The following is an 11,904-nucleotide window of genomic DNA, read 5'->3' on the forward strand; positions in this document are numbered from 1 at the left end:
CCCAACTGTTAAGTTCTTTCTCAAAAAAAAAAAAAAAAAAAAAAAAAAGAGCAAAAAACCAATATAACAACAAACACCCCCCAAAGCCAGGAAAACAAAATAACCAACTGTAACCAAATAAAGGCACACAGAAGAGCTGTGGAGTCCATTCTGTGTTGGTCAATTATTCATGAATATGAGGCCCACCCTGCAGTGGTTGACCTACCCACTGTCACTCCAGTGGAGAAAAGCAATTTCCTCTCTCCCAACAGGCGTAAGTGACAGTTTACTTGTTAACAATTGCCCTAGTCCAGCCAGTACTTTAAAGCTCCGAGCCATCTTTCCAGCCTTGACTTGCCTATATTTTCATATATAATGTGCTCTCCAACCTTGGCATACTTGAATTCTTGACATATTTTATATATGTACAAGGGGATAAATAGCTGTACATATACATATATTTGATTATATTTGCAAACATGAGAAAATGGTGTCAATATAAGCCAAAACTAATAAAAAAAAAAAAGATAACCCTTAGTACAGTGTAAGGCAGGTGGGGCAGAAGTGAGACCCTGGTTAATGTACTTCTTTTCTTTTAATTCTTACAATATATATTTCATTGTTCCCTTTTCCTGTCCTTTTTTTTTTTCAACAGTGTTTTGACTTTGAAATAACAAAAATACTTTTATGTGTAAGTCAAGTAAATTATAAAGGCAATCTCCAAAACCAAACCTTCTTGATCTGAAATAAATGAATCAAATCACATACCAAATTCATGACACTTGCAAGAAAAGGGAAACGTGTATTTTTTTAATTTTTTTATGATTTGTTCACTCTACATTCCGATTGTAGCCTCCTCCCTTGTCGCCTCCTGATCCCACCATCCCCCCTCTGGTTCTCAGAAAGGGAAGCCCTCCTCCCCTAACATCGACTTAGCTCAAAATACAAGGCTCGTCTTAGCTCCGGTTAGATTATATTCAGAGCAAACACAGCAGTGGTGCCCGGAGCCAGCCGAGTGGTGGGTGCCTATCTCATCTGAAAAATGACTTGGTGCTGGTAGCCACGGCAGCATGAAGAAAGCAGGTGTGGGCAAGCCGGCAAGTGGACCGATGAGACACCCTGTAATAAGGTCAGTATCCCAAGGGAGTCAAATCTGCCATTTTTGTCAAAAGGGTTGCTGCGTGAGGATCACCTTATGCAACTATGAGGCAGTAACTAGTCCTCACTCCCGGGGGACGATCTAGAAGGCGGCTTGAAATGAGACCAATTCACAAAAAAATTAAGCAGGTTACAGACAGTGGCCTTACTGCAATTTCTATAAACCTAAAGGTGGCCCGACCTCATCTGGTAAACATTAATTAACCCGCTCCTGTTTACTGACTAGGAAAAAAACGGATGATAGTGGAAGGGGAAGAGAATTAGATAGGAACCAAGAACATCTTTGAAAAACAAGGACTAAGCGTGAGAATGGGGAAATTATGTGACAATTTAACAGAACAACAGACTGGAATTTTCTCTGGGCTGGAGGCTCAGGCCAAGTCAATGATGCCAGGCAAGGTATAACATGGCGGGGCGGGGCAGGGGGTGGGGTGGGGTGGGGACCGATGTGAGTTACAGGCTGTATACTACTATGGTTGTTAGCTTGGTGTTTTTGTGGGGCCTCCTAACAGTGGCAGCAGGGGCTTTTGGGACTCCTTTCCTCCTACTGATTTATCTCGTTCAACCTTGATATGAAGAGTATGTTCCTGGTCCTTACTGTAATTTGTTATGCCATGTTCACTGGATATCCCTGGGAGGCCTGTTCGTTTCTGTTGGAAAATGGAGGAGAAGGAGGAAGGGAGGAGGAGGAGGGGAGGAGGGGGGAAGAGGAGGAGGAGAAAAGGAAGAAATGTGGGGGAGAAGGGAAGGTGGGGGAGGAGCTGGGAGGAGAGAAGGGAGGGGAAACTCTGGTCGGGATATAATTTATGAGAGAAGAATAAACTTTAATAAATAGCAAGTACAGCCGGGTGTGTTTGTGCACGCCTTTAATCCCAGCACTCAGGGAGACCAGAGGCAGGCGGATCTCTGTGAGTTCAAGGCCAGCCTGCTCTAATGTATATTGAGATATATATGTGTGTGTGTGTGTGTGTGTGTGTGTGTGTGTGTGTGTGTGTGTGCGTCAATCAAGTACTTAGAGATTCTCAACTAGCTTTACTTTTTTGTGATAGCATTATTTTATTTAAAAAACACAAAACTTACCCAAGTAAGTAGCAAAAGTGCTTGCCTGTAAATAGTACTAAATATGCTGTGGCACAATTGTAAGACTTAAATAATCAGGATCTTTTCAATAAAAGATGCAGAACCAACTTGACATCCTAAAGAACTGATCGTGCCAAAAATGGAGAGAGGAAAGGAGAGAGGGAGGGAAGGAGAGAGGGGAAATATGGACACACACTTACCTTGAAAAAAATCTAAATGACCTTAATATTGGCGATTTTTTTTCCCAGATCTAACCCCAAACTTATGGGCCATGAAAGAAAGAGTTGATAAATTGGACTTCATCCCTGCAAAAACCAAGCAAGACAACGACACGATAAGCCACAAACTAGAGGGGAAACCCTGAAAAAGATGTGTATAATAAAAGACTAACAAAACCTCTCAACACCCAACGATAGGGAAAAAGCCCAATTTAAAACAGTGTAAAAAACGAACAGACGCTTCACCAATGAATAAACAAAGACGACAAATAGAAATATAAAAAGACTACAGCGTATTTCATCAGAAAAATTAAGATTAAAACAGCAATGGCCAGCTAGCTACTACATACGAAGTACCATGGCCCCCACTGCAGAGCACTGACTACAGCTCAACTCTCCTGCCAATGGTGCATCTTGTAGCTTTCTTGGAGGCCACCGATGATAGAAGGGCTCCGGGGGTGCAGGGGCAGTGATGCAGCTTCCCACTGATGCCGATGGCAAGGGTTAGGGACATCTGGGACCCTCCCGCTGCTGGTGAGAATTCCAAATATTATAGCCATGTGCCAAGATAGCTCGGCAGTTTCTCCCAACACTAGATGTACCCTTATCGCTTGGAGTTGACAACATATCCCGATGCGAGTGAGTGTATCTGGTATTCGGACATTGTTGAAAACTTCCGAATGTGGAGATGGTGAAGAAAAACCAAAAAGAGTGGTTTTAGTGGTGGGTGCAGAGAGGCTGTGCAGGATGGTGAAAACATCCTGGGCGACAGCACAGTGGTGGACAAATGGCTTTACACATCTCTCCAAAGCAATTAGATGTACAAGCCCAAAGCAGTACCAAATAGAGACTGTCCATTCTTAGTTGGTAATCATTAGCCACATATTTTTTATCAACTGTAACAAATACAGGTTTCCAGTAAGGAAAATAGTGATAGAGAGGTTATGTGCACAGAGGCAGAAACACATGAGACCTTTGCACCTTCCCAAGCACTGAGAGAATGAAACTGGTCTGAAAATCTATTTTCTTTTCTTTTTCTTTCTTTCTTTCTTTCTTTCTTTCTTTTTAAGTAAAAGACATGTCTGATTGGGCCTTTTATAATAATTCAAAGCAAACACTGGCAATAAGTTAGGCCTGAATGTGTCTTAACTCAACGTGTAAAATTTGCCTAGATGTAATATTCTGCTATTTGCCCATTGTTAGTGTCTGAAATTCTTGTCATATGAATGTTTATGGGAGAATCAATTTACTATTACCTGTCTTTCTCTTCTTGCCCAGTTTAGTGGATCTTGTACGCGTGAAAATAAGCTTGAGCCATGGATAACAAAGCACTCTGATAAAATTCATCTAGATGGAGAAGTAACACAAGTAAATCCCAAAGAATTTCTTCCATTTCCAAAGATAACCAGAAATACGAGATCCAAACACTGTTGTCAGAGGCAAGGCAAAGGGCAGAATGTCATAAGAAGAAACTGAGAGGTTGGAGAGATGGCTCAGAGGTTAAGGGCACTGACTGCTCTTCCAGAAGTCCTGAGTTCAATTCCCAGCAACCACATGGTGGCTCACAACCATCTATAACGTGATCTGATGTCTTCTTCTGGCCTGCAGGTGTATATGCAGGCAAAACAGTGTATTCACATAAATAAATAAATAATATATATTTTTTAAAAAAAGAAAAAGAAACTAAAAGAGTCTGATAGAAGAAAATTTGACAAGAATTCAAGAGTAAGTAACTTCAACACAGGCATACTGTCAAGCACTCAGCAGCTCAAGGGATTTCATACTTATTTACAGTATGTTCAGCTGGTAAGTCTGCCATTACCCTGACATCCTTTAGAGAGAAATGTCTTTTTTCATCTTGTCCCCTGTATTAAAAAAAAAGTAAATACTTAGGTTTTTTAAGGCTACAAAATTGCCAACAGGCAGTTGCATTTCAATTCAGATAAACATCTAAGTGATACCGGGTTCCCAGGCCCACTGTCTAGATTAAAATCAAATCAAACAGATAGTTGTTTATAAATAAATGTGCTTATGTCTTTTTTTCCCTGTACATTAAATTTCCCTTATTCATCTAACAGGATGAAAACATAGTACTCTGAGCAGATATGATTTTTTTTAACCAAGTTTTCTTTAGAAAAATGTAAAGTTACCAAGATCAGTATTAAATCTAGACCTATGGGTTTGGGATGCACTTTTAGACTCATGTTCTATGCCTCAGTTTAAATGAACCATCTTCAATAAGCTTTGCTTGAATTCATCTCTGTAAATGTTCACCTCTTACACACATATACTCTCTGTCCACAGATTGCCAGTTAACTAGGGGGTGTTTTCCTGAATGAAGGTCTTTCCTATGTACTCAATGTGGTGCTTTGAAGAAGTTATAGTACAAATTATTTTAAAATAGTGAGCTCGAGTCACAAAGACTTTAATACTACCTCAGAAATAAGTCAAAAGACATATAAAATTCACTTGATGAAATATCACAAAGTTGCACGAGGAAAGAGACAAAATAAAATAAATTCCCCTAATGTACTGCAAATACCAACCACCACACACTACCTACAAGCCATATGTTTTTCCATCTGTTCTGTTATCGTCAACTAAATTTATAGTATTTGGGCTATCAGAAGGATTGTCAAACGTGAGCTGGGGATGATTTGAAACCTAGGTGTTACTGTTATTTTTTTTTCTTTTTCTTTTTTAAAGAAGATACCCACTTCTACACCTATGCTACCATTGAGGACATTTGAGGATTCAGATTAAAACTCCCTCAGCATCTCTAAGGAATGGGAACCAGTCATCGGAAGGTTTAGAAGGACCATTCCAGACTGACCTACCTCTTTCAACATCTTGAGTGAGGGAGACTCACAGAGAAGCCAGAATTTCTGAAGATAGAATCTTTTCTAAATGAGGAGGGGCACAGAAAGACCCAGAGGGTTCAGGAACCACACAAGGAGACCATCAAGGCTGCAGTATCAGGACCCAGGGGGTCCTGCACAAACCAAGGACAACACATGCATTAAACCTAGACCCCCTGTTCAGCTCTAGCCGATGGACAGCTCATTCTTCACAGTTCTCTTCGTCACTTTTGCCACACAGTCTAAGCAAGTGATAACCCCACCTTTGCCAAACACATGGCTTGAAGCAAAAAGAAATAATTTTCTATGATTATTAAAAGGTGAAGTATAGTGTGTTTGTATATGTGTGTGTGTGTACAACTTGCATGCATAATAGGCTCATATATAAATGTGTAGTGTCTTGTGGGTATGGGACTCATATATATATATATATGAGCCCAAAACAAGAGGCTGGAGAGAGAGGACTTGGGATTGTTTTGGCTGTTCGTCCCTGCACTTTCACAGATGCTCCTAGAGAGAACAGCTCAAGGGAAAGCTTCAAGGCTTTGGGCTCCAGCTGAGTCTCTGAGTCTCAGATGCTGTTCCAGGTTCCAGCAGCAACCTTGGTTGAATTGTGGGTTTGCTAGGATTCTGCTGACTATGCCAGGAGAATCAATCCTCGGAAATGATATTCTTAAGGTTTCATTATTGTGTTCTTTAATATCCTTTTCTTTTCCTATTGTTTGAGTTAGTAGGGTTGTAAGTGAGGTACACTCTGTCAGTGAGTTCATAATAAAGCATAATTGTTAAGAAAATTGAGCCAACAGGAGGGTGGGGATGGAAAGATACAAGAGATGGGATAACATTCAGGATGTAATCTAAATAAATTATAATAAATTAACATCTTAAAACAAGATAGGATCCTTTTCAGGGTGGGATTGATGGCTTTTGATTGGGAGATTCTGCCTCTGCATAAAACAAATTGGAAGGTGATGCTCTGTGACCTGCTCTTTGCTTCAAGCCATGTGCTTGGCAAAGGTGGGATTATCACTTGCTTAGACTATGTGGCAAAGGTGATGAAGAGCCATCCAGAATTCTGTTTCATCATCTAAGACTGAAGTGGGAGTATTTGGTTGTCATTGAGGAGGGACATGGCCATGTTGTGCAGGATCCATGAATAGTCTACATGGCAATAAACTTTAGAGGTCTTTGGAGCTGAGATAACCAAACCAGAAGACAGCAGTGTCCTCAGTTGTACAAGAAACTAGGGTATCGTATCTCATAAGAGCAAAGACCAAAGAAGACAGACATCTTCCCCTAAGGACCGACTGGATGGGGCCACCATCCTTACCATGAGACCACTCAGTCTGGAGAAACTGTGTGTTAGCTGAATAGGCCAGAATTGGAGCTTGAAACTATCATGAGCTCAGAATGTTTGTAGCATTTTAATTAACCTTTCATCTATCTCTGTCACAAACACTTAAAGCAGAAGTGCCAAAGGAAAAGTATCAATTAAATGTACCACATGGAGAACTTGTTGAAACTAGGGACTATGTTTAAAATAAAATATATCTAGGATATGATGCTCTAGAGTAGATCCATTTTTAATGTGTCCTGAATGCAAATTCATGCATAGTGTCTTTCTCTGAACATTCTGCCCTGTACCCCACCTAACTTATTATTCATTCAACTTTTGATTGGGAAATTAATAAAAATACTTTGACTTTAAAGGTGTCACTAAACTAAGATCTTTATTATATTTTGGTGCAAGAATATGACTTAAAATATTCTAGAATCAATGTATTATACAATTGCATGTGTTTGAATGCAATTATATCAATACTGGATGTAGGTGAGCAACTTCAGAACAATAATTTTCTACGATTGTTAAAAGGTGAAGTATAGTGTGTTTGTGTGTGTATACAACTTGCATATATATGCATAATAGGCTCATATATAAATGTGTAGTGTCTCGTAGGTCTGGGACTCATGCCCAAAAGAGTTCCAGGTAAAAAAAGATAACATGAATACACCATTTTAATATATTGAACAAGAATGAAGAAATGAGATAAAGAAGTTGAGAATGTGGTAGGCTTTAAGGAAAGGCAGTAGCAACTGTGTGAAGTAAGGGTTTTAGCGTTTTAGATTTTTGTCAACTGTTTTAAAACATATGACCTTAAAATGAAGTTTTAAGTGCAAAAATAATCATAGTCATTGAAAAATCAAGAATTTAATTACTTCTCCTATAGTGATTGATGATTTAAACAAAAATACTGAGAGAAGTATTTTTGTAAGAGTAAACACTAGGATTTGGGGAGGTGCTCAATCAGAGAGTGCTTATTTTGCAAGCATGAGAACTGAGTTGGACCCACAGAACTCACATTTAAGTGCAGGGGGTCTGTTGATGTTGGGGAGGATGGTTCCCTGGTTACGAAGTCTCACTGCTCTTCAAGAGGACCAGAACCAACATTGGGCATTTCACAAAGATCTGTAACGCCAGCTTCAGTGAATCCAACATCCTTATATAACCACATCAGGCAGACACACACACACACACACACACACACACACACACACACACACACAAGAAAATATAAAATAAAATAAAATAAAAATTGTGAAATCAGGCATGATGGAGCACACTGTAACCTGCGTACTGAGGATACGAAGGCTGGCAAGCCCATGGTGCTCACTGGCAAGCCTGCCTAACCTAGTTACCAGGCTCCAGACCAGTAAGGAGCCCTTTCTCAGGAGTAAAAGTGGATAATGTCTGAGGAAAAACACCCGAGACTGTCCTCTGACCTCCATATACACGTACACACAACATGCAGTCTCTCACACACACACATGTACACAAATGCATATGAACACACACGAAAATAAATGTCAAACTCTGACACGTTAGGCAGCTAGGGTCTTCTGCACACTTCCAAGTGTCTCCGACTGACATCTGAAGAGTCGTGTGCCTTGAAAGGTCACCCAGGGACCCAGCGCTGCGTGGACTGCTTCTCCCAAGAGATAGCGTGCCTATATTGAGTTCCACAGCTTCGTTTGTTCACAGCATATAGATAATCTTCCATCATATTTTAGACTCTATTTTTTCAAACCTTGGCTTCAGAACAAATTACAAACGTGTGTGTGTGTGTGTGTGTGTGTGTGTGTGTGTGTGTGTATGTGTGTGTGTGTGTAATGTACATATACTTGTATGTACTAAACTATATAATATGTAGTGGGAATTTAGCAAGTAAAACAGTGTCATGAAAAAGAGTGTATACAGAATGATTTAGCCTATTTATTTTCTTTAAGAAACCAATGCTCTAGATACTATCAGTATTCCTTGGTTCTTGAACTGTTAAATTTCCTTAATTATAATCCTCACAGAAAGAAATGCTTCTTTATCAAACAATGAGAGTATGATATAGCCTAGGCCATAAGACTGAATTCTACCTCTTATTCTATGTCTATGACCACACAGTTTTAAATTTTAAAAAAATTTACATTCTCCTTTGAACATACTAGAGGCAGTAGATTCTCTGCGTGTGCATGCGTGTGTATGTATGTGTGTGTGTGTGTGTTTGTGTGTGTGTGTGTTTGAATGTGTACACACAATTTTATAGCACTTTTGTCTGGGTACTTTGTGTATGCATGTGTGCATATATGTATGCATACATATCTTAAAATAATTCCTAAGCCTCTCTTATTGATATAAACCATGGACATGCATGGTTTGGTTAAATTACCCCTGCCAGGTTCATTATCTGCTCTTTCCCCTGCTGTTAGCATGTGTAATTGTATGGTTTTAAGAACTTGAGTGACTCACCATAAAGCAAGCTGAAAAAATAAGGGACAGATGTGTTTCTATGTATTTTTTGAGGGTTGCTAGGATGGGAGCCCTTTCATCTAATTTCGGAATCTCATCTCAGAGGTAGCTCCAGCCTCCTCAGAGGACCTTTCCCGCCCTGAACCCCTCAACCACCAGGAGGATGGAATGTACACACTAGAAGGCCACCCACTGACTTGAGCAATGGCTTGAGTAGCAGCATAACGCCCACCCACCCCCAGAATGATTGCCACCCTGTCTTTCAGGAAGGTTAAATGAAGGGAAACCTTCCTATGCACAAAAGATAGAGCGAAGTGCTTCCCCTCTGCCTAACAGATAATTTGTGGTGAGAGATCATAAGCAGGACTATGACTGTTGACTGGGTTTCAAATTTTTGGTCTTGATTCTTAAACTGCATAGAAAAAGCCCACCCCATGATTAATATAACAAAAAGCAGACAAGAGCCAAAATTCTTAGTGAGAGGTCAAACTGGCAGCAAAGAAGTTTAACGTTTATAGTTTCGGGGTACATCATGCCCTTTCCCCTTGGGAAACAGTGTCTCTGTGTAGCACAGGTTAGCCTAGAACTCAGTTCACTCCTGAATCAAGTCCTCCTTTAACAAAACCTCAGGAAAATCAATGCTGGTTTTTGTTTGTTTGGTTGGTTGGTTGGTTTTTTCGTTTGTTTGTTTTTTGGTTTTTTTGTTTTTGTTTTTCGAGACAGAGTTTCTCTATGTAGCCTTGGCCATCCTGGACTCACTTTGTAGACCAGGCTGGCCTTGAACTCACAGCAATCCGCCTGCCTCTGCCTCCCGAGTGCTGGGATTAAAGGCGCGCACCACCACGCCCGGCTTCAATGCTGGTTTTTAAAATGGCAATAGGAATGGCTCCTGTGGATTAGCCAGGTGACCTGAGGTCAGACTCACTTGTGTCTTACACCACGGTGTCTCCTCTTGATGGCCATCTTACAAAAGCTATCTACAGATTCAATGCAATCCCTACGAAAATATCTACACAATTCTTTACAGACTTTGAGAGATCAATTCTCAACTTCATGTGGAAAAAAAAAACCCAGGATAGCTAAAACAATCCTCTACAATAAAAGATATTTCAGAAGAATCTCCATTCTTAATCTCAAGCTGTACCATAGAGCAATGGTAATAAAAACTGCATGGTACTGGCATGGAAATAGGCTGGTTCATCAAAAGAATCTATCAAAGACCCAGAAATAAACCCACACACCTATGGACACTTGATTTTTACAAAGAAGCCAAAATCATACAATGAAAAAAGAAAAAAATGATAGCATCTTCAACAAATGGTGCTGGTCTAACTGGCTGTCTACATGTAGAAAATGCAAATAAATCCATATTTATCACTCTGCACAAAGCTAAAGTCCAAGTGTATTAAAGGCCTCCACATAAAACCAGACACACTAAATCTGTTAGAAGAAAAAGTGAAGAAGAGCCTTAAATTCCTTTGCACAGGAGACAACTTCCTGAACAGAATACCAACAGCTCAGACTCTAAGCTCAACAATTAATAAATAGGACCTCTTGAAACCAAAAGCCTTCTGTAAAGCAAAGAACATTGTCAACAGAAGAAAACAAAAGGCTACAGACTGGGGAAAGATCTCCAGCAATCTTACATCCAAAAAAAGCTAATATCAAAAAGAACTCAAGAAACTAAACACCAACAACCAAATAACCCAATTTAAAAATGAGATGCAGAGCTAAACAGAATTTTCAACAGAGGAATATCAAATTGCTGAAAAGCACTTAAAGAAATGTTCAACATCCTTAGTCATTGGGGAAATGCAAATCAAAATGACACTGAGATTCCATCTTACACCTGTCAGAATGGCTAAGATCAAAAACTCAAGTGACAGCACATGCTGGCAAGGATGTGAAGAAAGGGGATCACTCCTCCGTTGGTGGTGGGAGTGCAAATTTGTACAATCACTTTGGGAATCAATCTGGCACTATCTTAAAAAACTGGGAACAGCTCTACCCCAAGACCCAGATATACCACTGCTGGACATATACTCAAAAGATGTTCCACCATACAGCAAGGATATTCACTCAACTATGTTCATAGTGGCTTTATTCATAATAGCCAGAATCTGGAAACAACTTAGATGTCCCTCAACCAAAGAATAAAGAAACTCGAGTACATTTACACAATAGATATTCCTCAGCTGTTAAAAACAAAGAAATCATAAAATTTGCAGGCAAATGGATGGAACTAGAAAAGAACCATCCTCAGTGAGGTAACCCAGACCCAGAAAGACACACATGGTATATACTCACTTAGAAGTGGATATTAACCCAACATAGATGTCCTCTGAAAGACTCCCCAGCAGGAGATTAAAACAGATGCTAAAACTCACAGCCAAACTCTGGGCAGAGTACTGAGAATTGTATGGAAGAGTGGGGGGATAGAAGTACCCAGAATGTTCAGGAGCCCTACAAGGAGACCACCAAAGCCAGCAAATCTGGATCTGGGAGGGGGCTGAAGAAACTCATGCACCAGCCAAGGACAGTACAAGCAGAGAACGTAGACCCTCTGTTCAGATGTAGCCAATGGGCAGCTCATTCTCCATGATGCCTAGTAAGAGGACTAGTCAGGGACCACCTCTGACATGGACTCTGCCACCCATGATTTGATCACTTCCCCTTTGCAGGGCAGCTTTGCGGAATACGAGCGAGGGGATGACAAGTGTGATGGAACGTGAATTAATTATTTAAAAAGGAATTAATAAAAGAAAATGGTCTTTACTTTTCAATGAACATATCTTTGAAAGGATCTCAAAAC

At 40.1% G+C, this 11,904-nt stretch overlaps 1 long non-coding RNA gene across 2 annotated transcripts; it reads left to right on the forward strand.

Annotated features, from left to right (window-relative positions):
• Positions 1-129: 129 nt before the first annotated feature.
• Positions 130-2,696, forward strand: LOC311595922. Of its 2 annotated transcripts, none has more exons than XR_014778618.1 (3): positions 130-253; positions 882-1,108; positions 2,466-2,696. It is a non-coding gene; the product is annotated as an uncharacterized lncRNA (long non-coding RNA). The 2 variants fall into 2 exon arrangements; XR_014778619.1 differs by having other exon boundaries at positions 145-253; positions 832-1,108.
• Positions 2,697-11,904: the final 9,208 nt, after the last annotated feature.

Source organism: Acomys minous (genome assembly GCF_964271855.1).
Source record: "Acomys minous genome assembly, chromosome: 4".
NCBI lineage: Eukaryota > Metazoa > Chordata > Mammalia > Rodentia > Muridae > Acomys > Acomys minous.